Raw genomic sequence first — 19891 nt, forward strand, 5'->3', positions numbered from 1 at the left:
AGGCAGATTTTATTTTCTTGGGCTCCAAAATCACTGTGGATGCTAACTGCAGCCATGAAATTAAAAGCTTGCTCCTTGGACGGAAAGTCACGACAAACCTAGACAGCAGTTTAAAAAGCAGAGACATCACTTTGCCACAAAGGTCTGTCTAGTCAAAGCTACAGTTTTTCCAGTAGTCATGTACAGATATGAGAATTGGACCAAAAAGAAGGCTGAGCACGGAAGAATTGATGGTTTTGAACTGTGGTGCTGGAGTAGACTCTCGAGAGTCCCTTGTACAGTAAGGAGATCAAACCAGTCAATTCTAAAGGAAAATAACCCTGAACATTCATTGGGAGGACAGATGCTGAAATTAAAGCTCTGATATTTTGGCCACATGATGCCAAGAGCCAACTCACTGGAAAAGACCCTGTTGCTGGGGAAGATTGAAAGCAGGAGGAGAAGCGGGTGACAGAGGGTGAGGTGGTTGGATGGCAGCACTGACTCAATGGAAGCGTCTGAGCAAACTCCAGGAGATGGGAAAGGATAGGGAAGGCTGCCCTGCCACAATACATGGGTTTGCAAAGAATTGGACACAACTTAGCAACTGAACAACAACAACTTCAGGAACGGCCACTGAACCAGGCTATAGCCAGAGATGTGTAGAGAAACAAAATTATATATATATATATATATATATATATATATATATATACACATACACACATGAAGTTAAGAATTCACTCTACCTCAGAGCAGCATTATAGGAAAATTAAATATGCATAGAAAGACTAGGTTTAATAAGCAACTACTTGGGTGTGTTTGATGTTATGAGATCAGATGCTGGTTTAGGAACTGTCTGGTAGTTACCCTGACTATAGGCAATTTTGTACCTTGGTGAGTAGGTTTTTTCTGACCGTTTTCAGATTGACTCATTGCAAAAGACCCTGATGCTGGGAAATATTAAAGGCGGGAGGGGAAGAGGACAACAGAGAATGAGATGGTTGGATGGCATCACTGACTCATGTACATGAGTTTGAACAAGCTCCGGGAGCTGGTGATGGGCAGGGAAGCCTGGCATGCAGCAGACCATGGAGTTGGAAGAGTTGGACACTACGGAGTGACTAAACTGAACTGATAGTTATTTAAATTTAAGTGTCTGTGAACCACCATCGACAGATGAATGGATAAAGAAGACAGTATATTTATACAATGAAATATTACTCAGCCAAAAAAGAATGAAATGCCATTTGCAGCAACATGGATGGGCCCTGCATTCTGATGCCCCTTCTCCATCCCTAGAAAGGGAGACCCAGGAAACGGAAGGACTTATTAACCCCTAAGCAGATATGCAATCAGCTGTCTCCTTCTCAACTGCTGTATGTCTACTAATGGACGGGCCTAATTTAGGGCTGCCGCCAGGAATCACGTTTTTCAGTTAATTGATTACAGATCAATGTTCTCAAGATACATACTATACGATACTGAGTTTGTCAGTATTATTCTTAAAAAATTATTCTACTGTAAAGTTTTGTAAAAAAACATCAAAATCTCTCAAGACAATCACTGAAACCCATCTATAATCTAACTACGAAGCTGTAGGAATGTACCAAGATGGCATTAACCCTCAGAGAAAGATGCTGAGGACGCCACCAATCAGGTATCAACACGCCCATGTCCAAGTGACAGCATTAACAATTGGGAAAAATATGCCCATGCAAATGAGGGAGAGAGATGAAATTGGAGGTTTCCACCTGCATTTGGGCAGCAGTCCTGGTCTTGGTCCGGAACTAAATTTCTGGACACATGGTACGTTTCCACACACTTTAAGCTGGGGAGTTGTTTTTTGAATTCCCACCCTGGTTACTATTTGTTCCTACAATCTTTCTGTACCGGGAAGTAGGAATCTGGAGTGTTTCTCATGTACCAGGAATAATATCTGGAAAGGCTGAATTCTTGGGGATTGAAGCACACACTGGCAAACACTGCTTCCACGCAGCCTTATGCAGATCTTCTGAGAGCCTCTCGTCTTTCTCTTTCCACAGATACTCTCCCTGGTCATTCTCATCCCAGGTGCACCGGGATCCCCAGCCCAGAATGAACTTTCTCTTCAGGAACCTGGTAGCCTTCCAAGCCATGGAGATGTTCCATCCTGCTGAATTGGCACTGGCTTTCTTTTGCCATCCAGATTTCACAACAGTCTGATGTACTAGGCACAATTGACCAAAGCAGACATCCCGGGCTCAGAGTCAAAACTCCTTCTCTTGGTCGTGGCCAATGTGGCAGAGGAAATGAAAAAAAAAAAATTATTTGAACTTTGGTTGATTTTGGCAACTGGTGGATGTTGATAACCAGGATTAATGCATAGATCACTGAAGAAGAAGGATGAAGAAAGGAAGGGGAGTTATTCTAAATTTAATCTGGGGCAGATTAAGTCTCAGGTAGATTTAGAACATTTTTTGAGTAAAGACCAGCACAGAAAATAATCACGTGTCAGAAAAGAAGACATGGCTGGAATTATAAACTGGGCACATTTTACTTACTGATGATTTGTGATGTTGTGAGAGTAGAGAAGTCACCCAGAAAGAGCTAGTTGAACACTAGGAAATTAAGGGTAAGTATATTTATATGCAGAGTACATCATGAGAAATGCTGGGCTGGAAGAAGCACAAGCTGGAATCAAGATTGCTGGGAGAAATATCAATAACCTCAGATATGCAGATGACACCACCCTTATGGCAGAAAGTGAAGAGGAACTCAAAAGCCTCTTGATGAAAGTGAAAGAGGAGAGTGAAAAAGTTGGCTTAAAGCTCAACATTCAGAAAACAAAGATCATGGCATCTGGTCCCATCACTTCATGGCAAATAGATGGGGAAACAGTGGAAACAGTGTCAGACTTCATTTTTTGGGACTCCAAAATGACTGTAGATGGGGATTGCAGCCATGAAACTAAAAGATGCTTAGTCCTTGGAAGGAAAGTTATGACCAACCTAGAGAGCATATTCAAAAGCAGAGACATTACTTTGCCAACAAAGGTCCATCTAGTCAAGGCTATGGTTTCTCCTGTGGTCATGTATGGATGTGAGAGTTGGACTGTGAAGAAGGCTGAGTGCGAAGAATTGATGCTTTTGAATGTGGTGTTGGAGAAGACTCTTGAGAGTCCCTTGGACTTCAAGGAGATCCAACCAGTCCATCCTAAAGGAGATCAGTCCTGGGTATTCACTGGAAGGACTGATGCTAAAGCTGAAACTCCAATACTTTGGCCACCTGATGTGAAGAGCTGACTCATTGGAAAAGACTCTGATACTGGAAGGGATTGGGGGCAGGAGGAGAAGGGGACAACAGAGGATGAGATGGCTGGATGGCATCACCGACTCGATGGACATGAGTTTGGGTAAACTCCGGGAGTTGGTGATGGACAGGGAGGCCTGGCGTGCTGTGATTCATGGGGTCACAAAGAGTTGGACATGACTGAGTGACTGAACTGAACTGAACTGAAACCTTGGAGAACTTTTAGGTATAAACATTACACTGCATCAATTCAGTTCAGTTCAGTCACTCAGTCGTCTCCGACTCTTTGTGACCCAGTGAACTGCAGCACGCCAGGCCTCCCTGTCCATCACCAACTCCTGGAGTTCACTCAGACTCACGTCCATCTAGCTGGTGATGCCATCCAGCCATCTCATCCTCTGTTGTCCCCTTCTCCTCCTGCCCCCAATCCTTCCCAGCATCAGAGTCCTTTCCAATGAGTCAACTCCTAAAACCCCTTCTCATGTGATGTCCCACTCTCTTTCTTCTTTATTTTCTATTTGTATGAAGAGCGACCAAGGGAGAAATTTGGTTCCCTGTGTGACATGGAGGAAAGCCTTCCACAACCCATGAACACACACTGGAACTTTTAGTGAGAAAGAAATTTACATTGCACAGATCTATTCTATATTTTGGGACTTTTTTTTTTTACAGCAGCTGCTGTTGCCGTCATTAACATACCTATTTTATGGTAAGTATTACCTCCACTCCTCCTCCAATTGTATTCTTAGAACAACATTCATACATCTCAAAAGCAGTGTCCTATGAAAACATTCCACCAGCTTACTAAAATTGGAATGGGAGAGCTTGAGAGTATATGAACTAAAGTTACAGGAATATGCAAGGAAAGGTTCTGTGGCAATTGTTGAGAAACAGGAAAGATATTGAATAAGGTGCCTGTGGTTGTTAATTTTATGTGTCAACTTGATTGGGCTAAGGGGTGAGCACAGATGGTAAAACATTATTTCTGGGTGTGTCTATGAGTGTTTCTGGAAGAGATTAGCATTTAACTTGGTAGACTGAATAAAGAAGATCCCCATCTCCAACGGGTGAGCATCATCCACTGTGTTGAGGGCCTTAACAGAAGAGAAAAGCAGATGAAGGCTGAGTTTGTTCACCTGCCTATGCCGGGACATCCATCTTCTGTCCTCGGACACTGATGCTTCTGGTTCCCCAGCCTTTGGACTCCAACTAGGACTTTCACCATTGGCTCCCCTAGTTCTTAGATCTTCAGGTTTGGGCTGAAATTACTTCACAGGCTTTCCTGAGCCCCCAGCCTGTAGATGGCAGACCCTGAGATGACTTAGTCTCCATAATCATGTGAATCAATCTTTATGATAAATATCTTTCTATATAACTGCATATAGCCTATTGGTTGTATTTCTCTGGAGACTAATAACAGATATTTTTTAATGCTTTTCTATTTCTACCCATGAAGTTTTAGTTCTCAGTATTCCAAAAATAAACTAGTAGAATTAAAGAACATTTCTAATCTTATAAACAAGGATGAGTGCTGTACTCTTAAAATGGCCAACACTACAATTTACATACATTTAAGATAAATGTGACCTTTTGATATATCTTTAAATATTTCAAAAAGATCCAGAATTATTTGAGTCCATCCTTAAGCTATAACAAATTATACACTACACCAGAATCTCTACCTATTGACAATTTCTGAAGGTAGGCGGAGCCAAATTAAATGCGAATCTCTTCCAGAAACACTCGTAGACACACCCAGAAATAGTGTTTTACCAGCTTTGTGGTCACCCCTTAGCCCCATCAAGTTGACACATAAAATTAACAACAACAGGCACCTTTTTTACCACCAGTGCCACCTGGGAAAATTAGCTTACAGCTGATTTTCTAGAGGATTCTGTAAAGCAATTGGAATTAAGATTGGGCTTATTATAAAGCAATTTGTTTGTATTACCATTAATATTTACATGCATACATATATGTGTGATCTGTGTATATAATATATAATTTAATCAAGGTTCTTAGAAGAAAATTAGCCAATATCATATGGTGCTTTTACATCACAGTGCTAAAATGTTATTGGGGCAATTAGCATGATGTGCACCTGACAGGTGAAGGTGCGGTGTTACCTGGGCGTTAACACTCTCACAAGGCTGACAGTCTAGCAGGGCTCTACACTGAGCCTCTGGAGACCATGAAGATGATCCCCTCGGTGACACTCAGCATTTCACTGAGCTCCCAGGATTGCATTAGGTTAATAAAAGATATTTTGTAAGAAGCTGTAAAAATGCTTCATAAAATGCTATGTTAGCAGTGAAAAGGAAATTAGAATAATGGAAAAAGAATACATTTACAACAAATAGCAGTGGATTGAAAACCAATGTAAGTGCCATTTGGTAACTTCAAGGACCTTGGTTGGATTAGAGATTCAGAAGTTGATGGTGGTTCCTATACGTAAGCGGGCTTCCTCTGACAATCAGCTGAGCTGATTTAATCCGCATTTAACCCAGCTGGATCTTATCTAGCCTGCCTGTTAATAAGCATTATTATTTTGCCAGCAAGGGCACAATCTCTGAAGTAATAATTATCAGGGTCATTTTTTGCTAAGAGCGAAATCTCATTTTGACATAAGATGTGCTGATGCTAAGTCACTTCAGTCATGTCCGACTCTTTGTGACTCCATGGACTGTAGCCTGCCAGGCTTCTGTCCATGGGATTCTCCAGGCAAGAATACCGGAGTGGGTTGCCACTTCCTTCTCCAGGGGATCTTTCCAACCCAGAGATCGAACTCTTGTCTCTTATGTCTCCTGCATTGACAGGTGGGTATTTTTTTTTTACCACTAGCGCAGCCTGGGAAGCCCCTTGACATATGATATAATCTTTTAAAAGCAAAAATAAGAATGCCACAATCATTGCTAAATACTGCCTGTTAAATATATTGTTACCACAGTTTTATTTTCTTACTTTTATGATTTCATTCACAGGGCTTCATTCAAAGTTTTACATTTTAAGGACATATAGTGAAGATTAAGTGTTTCTTCCCATTTGCTTCCATGAGGTTTGACATCACTGAAAAAGGCACATAGGTATGTATACATGATATGATGCATGCCAAGCCATTCCTTGCTTGGCAACCATGATACATGTGCCTGCGTTTTCTTAATGCCACTATCATATTATATGGCATTTAATCATTAGACAGAAATATATTCTACTAGACTCTCAGCTCCTTGAAGGTAAAACTTATTTTCTTCATTTCTATATTCCCAGCATTAAAGTCGGTTTATCACATCTTTAAAATTTGGGCATCACTTTCCTTAATAAATTAATTAAAGTACTGCTCTCACAGAATAAAAAGGTCTGGCTTGAGACGCAGATAAAGGTGAAGTCAGAAATGTCGCCAGACAAGATCTGTAGTATTTGATGGTGAGAGAGATTGTTCATATAAACAGATTGATTTCCTGAGGCTGATGCCCTTAAACAAACATTCGGAAAGTAAGCGCTCGATGAGTACCATCTTAGGTGTGTGTTCACACACACACACACACACACACATACACACGTGCATGCAATCACCTTTTCCTCCTTTAGCAAAGTGTAAAATAATGCCTCAGTAGATATTATTTACTATTGGTATTCTGTACAGTAGATTATTGGGTAGGTATTTAACTTAGTGAGGACTCCGTATCGAGGCTTGTCTTTGACCACATGTCAACGTCACTCCCCATCATCAACTCGGGATTATTTAATGCGGCATTAGTAGGAGCATAATGTAACAAAGGTATACCTATGGAATCAGTTTACCATTTCAAATACCTTGTTTAACTTCATGTGTGTTAAAGCATGTGCACAAACTCATTTCATTCTATTACCTTATTTAATACTCAAGTACCAAAACAGGAGATGAGGGTAAGGCAAAGCCAGTAACACACGTATTGAGCCAAGAATGGTAGATCACTGAGATATTTTGATCCAGTACATGAACTGACATCAGCCCAGAGGGGTCTCACCCTTTGGCTTCACTTTTTGGTGGGAAGGAATTGGGGCCCAAAACGAGGGGGATTATAGCTATTATTTAGATGCCTAATCAGCACCCTGCTAGCCTTTCCAAATTGAACTGTAATATTTTTTAGGGTCTTTCTCTCTTTCACACAGTGATTCAGTGTCCACTGACCCAACCTCCAGCTCCAAAAATGACTGACCAGACAAAGAATAATTCCCGAAACTCTGCAATAGTTGATTCAAGAACATTAGCCACTGTTAAAACATGCCTTTTCCACAGCCAGAAGGACTGCTTCAGAATGGGCACATGAATATGGAAAACAGTATGGAGGAGCCTTAAAATATTAAAATAGAACTACCATATAATTCAGAAATTCCACTTTCAGGAACATATTCAAAGCAAATGAAAATACCAACTGAACAGATAGCTGCACTCCATGTTGAAAGAACCAGTATTAATAGTCAAGACATGGAAACCATGTAGGTGTCCATCAACCACTGGATGGATAAAGAAGTTGCAGTACATATACACAATGAAATATTATTCAGCTATTAAAAAGCAAAGAGATCCTACCATTTGTGACAACATGGATGGACCTTGAGGGGATTACACCAAGTCAAAGAGTAAAACAGATAAAAACAAGTACACTAATGATCTCATTTATATGTGGAATCTAGAACAAACTTCACAGGAAAAGTGACCAGATTTGTGGTTACCAGAGGCAGGAGTGGGGCCGGTGGGAGGGGTGTACTGGAGAAAGGTGATGAAAAGATACAAACTCCCATTTGCAAGATAAATAAGCACCAGTTAACACTGTTAACAAGAGACTGGTTCCAAATAGGAAAAGTATGACGTCAAGGCTGTACATTGTCACCCTGCTTATTCAAATTATATGCAGAGTACATCATGAGAAACCCTGGACTGGAAGAAACACAAGCTGGAATCAAGATTGCCGGGAGAAACATCAATCACCTCAGATATGCAGATGACACCACCCTTATGGCAGAAAGTGAAGAGAAACTAAAAAGCCTCTTGATGAAAGTGAAAGTGGAGAGTGAAAAAGTTGGCTTAAAGCTCAATATTCAGAAAACGAAGATCATGGCATCTGGTCCCATCACTTTATGGGAAATAGATGGGGAAACAGCGGAAACAGTGGCAGACTTTATTTTTTGGGGCTCCAAAATCACTGCAGATGGTGACTGCAGCCATGAAATTAAAAGACGCTTACTCCTTGGAAGGAAAGTTATGTCCAACCTAGATAGCATATTCAAAAGCAGAGACATTACTTTGCCAACAAAGGTCCGTCTAGTCAAGGCTATGGTTTTTCCAGTGGTCATGTATGGATGTGAGAGTTGGACTGTGAAGAAAGCTGAATGCCAAAGAATTGATGCTTTTGAATGTGGTGTTGGAGAAGACTCTTGAGAGTCCCTTGAACTGCAAGGAGATCCAACCAGTTCATTCTGAAAGAAATCAGCCCTGGGATTTCTTTGGAAGGAATGATGCTGAAGCTGAAACTCCAGTACTTTGGCCACCTCATGCGAAGAGTTGACTCATTAGAAAAGACTCTGATGCTGGGAAGCACTGGGGGCAGGAGGAGAAGGGGACGACAGAGGATGAGATGGCTGGATGGCATCCCTGACTCGATGGACGTGAGTCTGAGTGAACTCTGGAAGTTGGTGATGGACAGGGAGGGCTGGTGTGCTGCTGCGATTCATGGGGTCGCAAAGAGTCGGACATGACTGAGCGACTGAACTGAACTGAACTGAACATTGTTAACTGTGGTATCTATGAAAACTACTGAGAGACTAAAACCTAAGGGTTTTCATCACAAGGAAAAATTTTTTTCTTTTTTTTTTTTTGCTTCTTCTTTTATAGTATCTATATGAGATGATGAATGCTAACCAAACTTTCTGTGGTAATTCTTCCACAATATATGTAATTCAAACCACTATGCTGTATACCTTAAGGAAAAAGAAATGGTCATGTGACCCTAAATCAGGGTCATTTAGACATAAAGAAGCTTCTGGGAAAAGACGTTTCCTTATACAGCAAAAGCACTCATGCTCTCTCTGCCTTTGAATAATGAGAACGTGAAGCCAGGTTTCTATGAAGAAGACAAAGCAAGTACATAAAGGAATGAACCATATGAGAAGCAAGTGGACTCCTCAGCTCACTTTCCAAGCTATCAGAGCAAATACATCCCCTAATTATTTAAAATTCTTACATTACTTAATTGGGTTTTCTGCTATTCACATATTTCTGCTATTTTTGCTATGTTGTGAGCACTCTACTGAGCTTCCCTGGTGGCTCAGACTAAAGAATTCACCTGCAAGGCAGGAGACTCGGGTCCAATCTCCAGGTCAGGAAGATCCCCTGGAGAAGGGAATGGCTACCCACTCCAGTATTTTCGCCTGGAGAATTCCATGGACAGAGGAGCCTGGCAGGCTACAGTCCATGGGGTCTCAAAGAGTTGCACACAACTGAGCAACTAAAACTTTCAATTTCTTTCAGGCACTCTATTAAACATTGTTTAACTAAATTTTTATAACAACCCAATAAGGTTGATTATCCACATTTACATATAAGAAAACCAAAGTCCGGGGTCACACAGAGAGCCATCATTTTAAACAAGTTTTTTTTTTCTTTCTTTCTTTCTTTACTCTAAACCCTATGAGTTCAGCGGTTTCACTTTGGGGGAAAAAAAGCCGAACAAATTATTTCAATCTTCCTACAACAGTGCTTTCATAGTTTATTAATTATTTCTGAAATGTTATGTCTTACAAAAATGGATATGAAAACTTGGGCAGCTAGGCTCGAAGTTAAACTGGTGATATAAGCATAGATTTATAACCACATCAGATAATACCAACATATAGAAGACCCATAAGCATGCCTGCAGAATAAGTGGCATACAAAAATGCATTTACACCAAAGGGACCTCAATTCCAAGACACTACTGTAAAACCAGTCCACTCATACCAGAAATGTCACACGACTGTGTATAAACATATCTCATGAGACATTTGGGGTAATTTTCCACATTTAATTTTAAAGGGTTATTCAATTCATAACATAAGCAAGTATGAGTGAAGCACAAGGGCAAAGTTATTCAAAAGTAAACCTAAAGGAAATTTATAAGCAGCAAACTGCAGTATTTTTAAGAATGGAAAAATGAATAGAATGAGGAGGACATGAATCTTGTCACTTCAATGCTTTATAGGAACTGATTAAAAATATGTAATTTATCCTGCTGTTGTATCAATATTATCTTATTACATGTGCTCTTATTAGTCTATCAGAGAAGGCAATGGCACCCCACTCCAGTACTCCTGCCTGGAAAATCCCATGGACGGAGGAGCCTGGTAGGCTGCAGTCTATGGGGTCACTAAGAGTCGGACACGACTGAGCGACTTCACTTTCACTTTTCACTTTCATGCATTGGAGAAGGAAATGGCAACCCACTCCAGTGTTCTTGCCTGGAGAATGCCAGGGATGGGGGAGCCTGGTGGGCTGCCGTCTATGAGGTCGCATTGAGTCGGACACGACTGAAGCGACTTAGCAGCAGCATTAGTCTATAAAAAGAATTCAGCCACTCATTCAACAACAAAACCCAAAGCTTTTCTGACCCACCTCCCCAAGGGTCACAAGTAGCCTAGGTCCTTCTTTTGTCTTCCTTCTGTCCTCAGATGCTAACCTTCAACTTCATTCCCTCTGACCCGCACACATCTCACCATTTTCACTCACTGGGCTTTAGAAACTGCTTTCACTACAGAGAAATAATGAAATTGGAAATTTCAACCCATACCTATGTCTTCCCTCCCTGATCTCTAGGTCTTCCCAGGTGGTGTTAGTGGTCAAGAATCCACTTACCTAAGAAGGAGATGCAGGTTCCATCCCCAGATGGAGAAGATCCCTTGGAGAGGGAAACAGCAGCCCACTCCAGGATTCTTGCCTAGAAAATCCCAGGGACAGAGGAGCCTGGAGGGCTACAGTCCACAGGATCACAAAGAGTCGGACACAACTTAGCGACTGAGCATGTGACCTGCGGCTGTTTTGTAAGAGGCCCACCTGCCTTCATCTCCAGCAGGCCATGTTCTCCTAGAATTCCTTCTGGCTGCTGCTTCTTCTCAGTCTACTTTTCAGATTCGTCTTTGTCCATCCTTCAGTGCCAGTTCCTCAAAGGCATGTCATTAATTTTCTTTAATTCTCATCTGACCTGTTTCATCTGAGCAACTAACCACTCCCAGGCTTCAGTGTTCATCTACACACTGATGACGCTCATTGCTCCCAAGTGCTCATGACTCCACTCTGTATTACGTGGAAACAATTTCCAAGATATTTACAGAAAGAGAGGCCAAAATACCATGGTGTTGCCTAGTTATTTATAAATGCATATTTTATGTATATCAGGAGGAGGATACTAAAGAGTTACTCAGAAAAAGTTCTTTTAGAAAAAACAGGAAGATTGATCAAACTTTCCTTTTGACAAACTTTTCTTCTGCATTTTCCTAGATCCAGTTATATTTAGTAAAATCTATGAGAAAGAAAGGTGTTTAGAACAATCTGGTCTCTGCAATTCTTGTGACAACCTTTGCCAACATTATATCAGTATATCTCTGCTATTACTCACTCTGGATAGGGTTTCTAGAGTCGCCCATGTGAGAAACACCTTTATTGCAAATCAGACCTGAAATTCTGAGTGTCTGCCCTTGTGACTTTCAAATCGAGGCTCGTGTTATAAATCACTGTTTATTTTCTCTCCTGGTAGCATCTTCGTATCTATGGCATGTCTCTTATGATCAGCAGTTACAGTATTCTCCAGGATGATAACCTATGTCTTTGGGGTGTCTTTTAAGCCTGCCCACGGTGATCTTGATGACACAACCTCTATTTTAAAGCTATGCTTAGTTGCTCAGTCACGTCTAACTCTTTGTGACCCCATGGGCTGTCGCCTGCCAGCTCATCTCCAAGCAAGAATACTGGAGTGGGTTGCCATGCCTTGCTCCAGGGGATCTTCCCAACCCAGGGACTGAACCCAGGTCTCCAGTATTGCAGGTGAATTCTTTACGGTCTGAGCCAGGTCATCCTAAAGTATCCTCTAGGGAAAACCCATCCAGTTGCTTTTGTGTAACCCAGAAATAGAAACAGGGAGAAACTTATGTTTATTTATGAGACATATAAGACAAAAGGCAGTAAAAATAAAATCTCAAAACCTTTGGGAAGCTGTAATTGTTTTGCTATGATGAAATCTTTCCTTGAAGACACCTGAGATTAGATTTATTCTGATGTTAGAGAACCTTTTCACTAGAGATCCAGCAAAAGTTTGTTTATAGGGGAAGGAAATCTCATTTTCCCTAGAAAAAGACTCTTTCGTTCTTCATTGTTGCCACAGTCATCTTTACATGATAGCTACTCATGCATGTGAGTATTTCTAGACTGTGGAATCCTCTATGTCAGAAACACCTTATATTACCCATTCCTGCCCCACTATTTTATGCAAAAGGAAAGAAAGCACTGGAGAAAGACGCAGTGAGCTTGAACAACACCATCTCCTTGCTATCTGCAAGTACTATTTGCAATTACTCTGAAACCCAGTGGGCTTCCCAGGTGGCCCAGTGGTAAAGAATTCACCTGCCAGTGCAGGAGACAAAAGACGTGGGTTTGATCCCTGGCTCAGGAAGATCCCCTGGAGGAGGAAATGGCAACCCACTCCAGTATTATTCTCTAGAATCACAGAGAGTCGAACTCGACTCAGTACTCATGGAAACCTATTTCCTCTGCAATGTGTTCAACAACACCAGAGTGATGATTAATAAACATGAATATTCTCTTTAGAAATTTGAGAAAAGGATATTGTCTCAGAGAAGGCAAAATAAAGTTAGAAAATTCAAATAAGCTTTTTTCTTGTACTAAAAGTAGTTGTCATTTTATTGTTTAACACATTATAATAAGCTTTAACTTTTGAAGACTTTTAAAAAACAATGTTCCATTAATTCACCTGATATTTTGTGATGCAAATTTTCTCTGCTTTTTCTCAATATGGGTCACTTTCAATATTCTATCAGTTTAAAGTATTATTGTTTTCATAAAATCCCAAATCTAAATCATATTTATCTAATTGTGAAACAGTTCAGTTATTGCTACTATCATTTGTCATTGTCTTACTTCTCTTCTTTCATAACACTGAAATATTAAATATCATTGCAAAATAACAAAAAAAATTTTTTAAGATATTTTAGGGGACACAAATTCTGACCTTGCTATTATCTATGGGAGAAAAGCATAAAAGTTCCTTTCATTTATTGCATACAACTTCCTGTAAAAAAGCCACTTTTGAAAACTCAAGTTTTAGTCACTTTGCAATGGAGACTTTACAATTCAAGGCTAATTTACCATTCTGATAATGAAACTAGATTTCCACCAATTCTTTCATCTGTACATTGATCACACAGAGAAGGTACATTTGTCAGACAGCCTTTCCTTGGATGGCTTGAGGCTGCAGGTAGCCCAGAATTTTAGCCTCAGCCATCCTTTAGTGGGTTCCCCTAGTGGTAAGGAACCTGCCTACCAATGCAGGTTAGACATAACAAATGCAGGTTTGCTCCTTGGGTCGGGAAGATCCCCTGGAAGAGGGCATGGCAATCCACTCCAGTATTCTTGCCTGGAAAATCCCATGGACAGACGAGTCTGGCAGGCTACAGTCTACAGGCTGGCACAGAGTCTGACACAGCTGAAGTGAATTAGCATGCATCGTTCAGTCATATGGTGGTGAACCAAGCCCTATTTGACAGTTCCATCAGTGAAATTAATTTTCCAATTTTCTCAAATGGCTTTTTATATCTTGGGGTGGCTTCTACTCATTTGTGAGGTAGGAGTGTCATTTAGCCAAATGTACACATTCAATTTATTCAATATATATTACCGATTCCCTGCTATTTTTCAGGCATTGATCTTGGTAATGGGGATAAATTGAAAGAAGACAGTAATGAATGTATTAGTCAGTGAGTTGTGCCTGATTCTTTGCTACTGCATGGATTGTAGCTTCTGTCAATGGAATTCTCTAGGCAAGAATACTGAAGTGGGTAGCCATTCCCTTCCTCAAGGGATCTTCCCAACCCAGGGATCAAACCTGTGTCTTCCGCATTGCAAGTGGATACTTTACCGTCTGAGCCACCAGGGAAGCCCTAATGGGGATAAAGTTCTGGTTAAAATTTTACCAAATTTCTGGCCCTCATTGAGATTACATTTCAATCATCTTTATCATCATATAGTTGCTTAGCAATCCCAACCCTTCCTAAATATGATCTCAACAGACAGCATTTTAGGTAGTAATTCATTATAGGTAATTAACAAACTAAACATCAAACATTGAGACAAAGCCTAAACGGATGGGGGTATAAGCTACCAAAGAGAACAGAGCAGCAGATAATAGCTGGGGCTTTGCTCTCAGAAAAACCTGGGCTTCTGTTCTAATTCTCTTCCTCATCTTGAGATCTCACTGAGTTATTTAGTAAACCTACCAAGTCATCAGTTTTTGCTTGTTGCTTTTTAATTTAATAATATATTTCAATCCAAAAGCTTCCAAAATTAAAATACTTCAATTTTCACCATGCAGCAATTAATCGAGATAATAAGGATGATTTAAAAGAAAAAAAAAAAAAAAGGTATAGTCACTGCCTACTCCCTCCTTTAAAAACTTTAAAATCTAATTTGAGATGCAAAGTTCAATAAAAACATCAAAGCACACAAAATTATTATGTCATTTTCAATACAAAAATCCCCTAATTCTGATTGTCTAAGCATGAAATCAGATGTTATGGATAAATTATCCCTGATACATGCCCCTGCTACAGAATTACCCTATTAGACTGAGAAAAAAAAAAAAAGATAAACATTGGCATTTAATATTTAGACATTAGTATTTAGTATTTTTTTAAGTCATTTAAAGAAATATGTGCCTTATGGATAGAAAATGGAACTAATTATGTGAAGGTAAAGAGTGTTACTTGTGGTCATTTTTGGAGATATTTCTTCAGTTTGGTCTGAAAGTGCAGGACTCTGAGCAGCTAAAAGCATCATGTAAGTTTTGGGAAACAGGATCAGAAAGAGATTCAGTAGCACATGGGTTAAAAACAGGAGGGGTTATCCTTGGCCATATTACACAGAAACAACATATTACACAGAAACTTTAAAGCAGGCTGTTACTTTCATGATGATGTGTTGTTTGCATTATGTAATAATGAGTACCAGAAATTACATCTTATTTTCCACTCAAAGCCATTCAAATTGTTTTTGGTCACCTCTTACATTCATGTTAGCAGGATGGAACGAAATAGCTTGCGTGTGTAGTGATGATTAGTCTCTTCCTGGCACCAAATCTGTGGGATGATCAATGATCAATGATCAATGATGAGCTGTGTATCTCTCAAAGACTGAATCTCTGGGGAGTTGTCAGTAGCAAAGAGAGCACCAGCTTGACTGATTTGAAAGCTTAAGAGAAGGTTAAGAGTCTGTTCAATATATGTAGCTTTCTGGAGGGCTGCAAACACTGTTTACCATAACACTAACGCCTCAGTGGGCTGGCATTTTGGCAGGTCTGAGGTGTTTCATATTACAACATTCTCATCAGCCAAGAGAACATTTAATGTGTGTGTTGCTATTATTATCAATACAATCCATCTAGGATTTCTATGGCCTGATTGCTTATTTACAAGCAATAGTACAGTATCTTATAGTATCAACAGTATCTTTCCTTTATAGAGCTCAGCAGAGAATAAGATTTTGAGGAGTATCTGTTTGAGATCTGATACAAATATCCCTTGTTCACAAAATGTTTCATGAAGAGGAGGAGCTGAGAGCAACTAGGGTGTTGACTATTTTCCCAAGTCAAATATCTCAAGTCTTGAAATTCCTCTGTTGGATCAAACATGAAATGAACCCATCTGAGAAAGTGACTTCAGACTGTCATAGTCAGTGGTTTTGACCATCTAGAATATTTATTAAATAGATAAGCAAATAAACTCAGTTTAGCTATAATTTTGAAAACCCAGATCTCAAGGGAATGGTTATCTACTGCATACTGTCAAAGATTGTCTAAAAGCCTTCCTCATTTGGAGAGTGATGAGTGATACTCTCAGAAACAGAAATAATTGAAAGGGGAGTTTAAGGAACAGAAAAAAAAAAAAAGAAATCTGAGTATAACTCTTATTTACTAAATGTTTAGAGTAGTAACAAAGCCACAACTATAAATAGATTCATAAACAGATAATTCAGAGTATGGGTTTTGGAATTGATATCCTGATGCTTACCACTTAAGGGCTGGAAGACACTGAGCATGATAGTTCACTTCCCTAAATATTTTGATTTATAAAATTATATTTAGAGGACAATTACAGAAGAGAACATATAAAAATGCTGAATTGTAGTATGTATTCAATAAAAGAGTAGCAAGGGATGGCCCTGGTGGTCCAGTGGTTAAGAACCCACCTTCCAGTGCAGGGGATGTCCCTGGCAGAGGAACTCACACGCCACATAGCAACTAGGTCCTCAAGTGGAAACAAAAGAAACCCATGGGTTACAAATACTGAACTCTGTGCCACAACTAGAGGGTCCAGTGTGATACAAACGAAATCCCATCCCTGCTGCTAAGACCCAACACAAGCAAATAAATCAATAACATTTTAAAAAAGAGTAGTAAAAGGAGAAACAAAATGTAAATACACTGAATGTGCGTGCTCAGCTGCTCAGTCATGTCCGACTCCTTGCGATCCCATGGACACACCAGGCTCCTCTGTCCATGGAATTCTATAGGCAAGAATACTGGAGTGGGTAGCCATTTCCTTTTCCAAATACACTGAATACATTGCAACAATTATGGAATCCCTTCCTCTTTTCAAAATAACATGATACTACTCAAAACAATTGAGGACTTCATTTGCAAAACGAATCTTGCATAAGATTCCCACGTATCTTATTTAAGAATGTATTTTTCTAAGCAGAAGATAAAAAACAATGCATGTGTCTGAGATGCAAGTATGGGATCCCAGTAACAAATATTCAATAATGAGAAATTAAATATTCAGTGCCTCAAACTTTATCTGAACAAAATTTAGTACAGACTAGTTAACACATGGGCAAGTGGAGATTTACTCACAGTTTTAGGCAAAATGACCTCACTTAATTAAGATGACACAGCTTAAATTCCAGTTGGTGGGTTTACTTTCTTTCTGGAAAATATATTATGACTTAAAAGTATTATGTAGTGGACAAAAAAAAACCTTTAAAATACTTTAAAACTATGAAAAGCAGTCAAAATTAAAGAATCTGGCAGAAACAACTAAGGGTATTAAAATAATTAATAACCAGTTATAAAAACTTAAAAGTATAGTCTGTAGAGAAGAATCTGATGAGAACTCCTGTGTAGCTACCTCTCTGACCTAGGTTATTCCCTACTATTTGCCACACCTATGAAGAAAGCTGAGTGCCGAAGAAGTGATGCTTTTGAACTGTGGTGTTGGAGAAGACTCTTGAGAGTCCCTTGGACTGCAAGGAGATCCAACCAGTCCATTCTGAAGGAGATCAGTCCTGGGTGTTCATTGGAAGGACTGATGCTGAAGCTGAAACTCCAATACTTTGGCCACCTCATGCGAAGAGTTGACTCATTGGAAAAGACTCTGATGCTGGGAGGGGTTGGGGGCAGGAGGAGAAGGGGACAACAGAGGATGAGATGGCTGGATGGCATCACTGACTTGATGGACGTGAGTCTGAGTGAACTCCAGGAGTTGGTGATGGACAGGGAAGCCTGGCGTGCTGCGACTCATGGGGTTGCAAAGAGTCGGACACGACTGAGCAGCTGAACTGAACTGATGCCTCTAGCTCTCTAACTGGATCCCCATTCCTCCCAAGCAACCCTAAATCAAAAAGCAAAAAGAAAATCACAGACCTTACATTTTACTTTCAAAAGTAGAGAAAAATGAATACATTCAATATTTACTTGTATCCATCTAATTAAAAATTAAATTAAGTATTAATGTGTACAAACTCTTAATATGCATTTCATTTTATTTTTTATTTTTTGGAACAACAATTTTATTTTTTTAAATTTTTTTTAATTTTTATTTTTTAAATTTTATTTTATTTTTAAACTTTACATAATTGTATTAGTTTTGCCAAATATCAAAATGAATCTGCCACAGGTATACATGTGTTCCCCATCCTGAACCCTCCTCCCTCCTCCCTCCCCATACCATCCCTCTGGGTCGTCCCAGTGCACTAGCCCCAAGCATCCAGTATTGTGCATCGAACCTGGACTGGCATCTCGTTTCATACATGATATTTAACATGTTTCAATGCCATTTAATATGCATTTTAAATGAGCAAGGGAGATAATAAATATGAATTTCACTTAAGCCGTCATATAGTTAGTCAAACATTTTATCCTTACATACTAAGCTTCTTTTGTATGTTGTCTAAATAGAAATTTCCTTATTCCTTTTTCTTTTTTTTTTAAGTTGAAAGTTTTCTGATTGGCTTGGTGTGCATTTTAGATTTAATCAAGCAACAAAATTTTAAAAATCTAGTTTGATGATAACTTTAATATGATAGAAATGTTAGATTCTTCACAATTACCTCAACCATTGCTTCTATGATCACAGTAGAAGTTCTTTACATTTTGAGGTTTCTTTTCTTTTGGCTGTGCTACATGGCTTATGGGACTTTAGTTCCTCAACCAGGGATGGAATCCAGGCTGTTGGCAGTGAAAGCACAAACCTAACAATTAGACAAACAGAAAATTCCTTACATTTTGAACTTCCTAAAAAATTAAAAAGAGATTTGTGAGGTCCAGCTTTGATATGTATGTTGGTAAACAGGCAAATTTCCTCCAAGAGGGAAACTCGAAATTTAGTCTCAGCACATAGGTTGAAAACCTACATGCCAACCAAAGAGAATCACAGATATTTATTTCTTGTACATCCATGCAAGCAATAATCCTGTTTTACTTTATTGGTTAACTACTGTTTTTAACTAACCAGGGCATCATGGAATCCACTCTACACTTTTTATTTTAAATATTCATATAAATTATAAAATAAGAATTTATTAAATTGTGTAGATTGATCTAATCCAGGTACCTAAGTTACACAGGGTATTTAAACTTTACAAAACCAGATGTGGCCAAATGCTAAGATTATCAGATATCAGATGTTGTTGTTCAGTCACTAAGTTGAGTCCGACTCTTTGTGACCAGGACACCAGGCTTCCCTGTCCTTCACATTCACGTGGAGCTTGCTAAAACTCATGTCCATTAAGTCCGTGATGCCATCCAACCATCTCATCCTCTATCGCCCCTGCGCCTTCTCTTTTAAATTTAGTAATTCAAAACTTCTAGAAAATTAAAAATGGGTTTATCCATAAGTTATTATGGAGTCCTCATCACACTTAATATCTGGAGATTTTATCAATAATTTAAATACAATATTTTATTTTTTTAAATTTATACCAGGATTGTTATCTTGACACAAGAAGGGGGTAGGGCACAATCTTTAGAAGAATGATATAGACCGAGGACATAAACTGATTAGAACCAAATAGGTCCAAGATGGCAAGATCTTGAGCCTCAGA

The 19891-nt window shown here is 39.4% G+C and overlaps 1 protein-coding gene and 1 long non-coding RNA gene across 5 annotated transcripts in view; one reads left to right on the forward strand and one right to left on the reverse strand.

The window, feature by feature from the left end:
* The window catches only part of CNTNAP2 (contactin associated protein 2), a 2322173-nt gene that overhangs the window by 1832247 nt on the left and 470035 nt on the right, over window positions 1-19891 (reverse strand). The window lies entirely within an intron of this gene.
* LOC147373533 (uncharacterized) lies at window positions 5413-7971 on the forward strand. Of its 3 annotated transcripts, none has more exons than XR_015163050.1 (3): window positions 5413-5649; window positions 6252-6353; window positions 7423-7971. It is a non-coding gene; the product is annotated as an uncharacterized LOC147373533 (long non-coding RNA). The 3 variants fall into 3 exon arrangements; XR_015163049.1 differs by lacking the exon at window positions 5413-5649 and adding an exon at window positions 5783-6086 and having other exon boundaries at window positions 7401-7971; XR_015163048.1 differs by lacking the exon at window positions 5413-5649 and adding an exon at window positions 5783-6086.

This window comes from Bos grunniens, chromosome 4 (genome assembly GCF_055505025.1).
Source record: "Bos grunniens cultivar Pamir isolate PY7600 chromosome 4, Bosgru_T2T1.0, whole genome shotgun sequence".
In the NCBI taxonomy this organism is placed as follows: domain Eukaryota; kingdom Metazoa; phylum Chordata; class Mammalia; order Artiodactyla; family Bovidae; genus Bos; species Bos grunniens.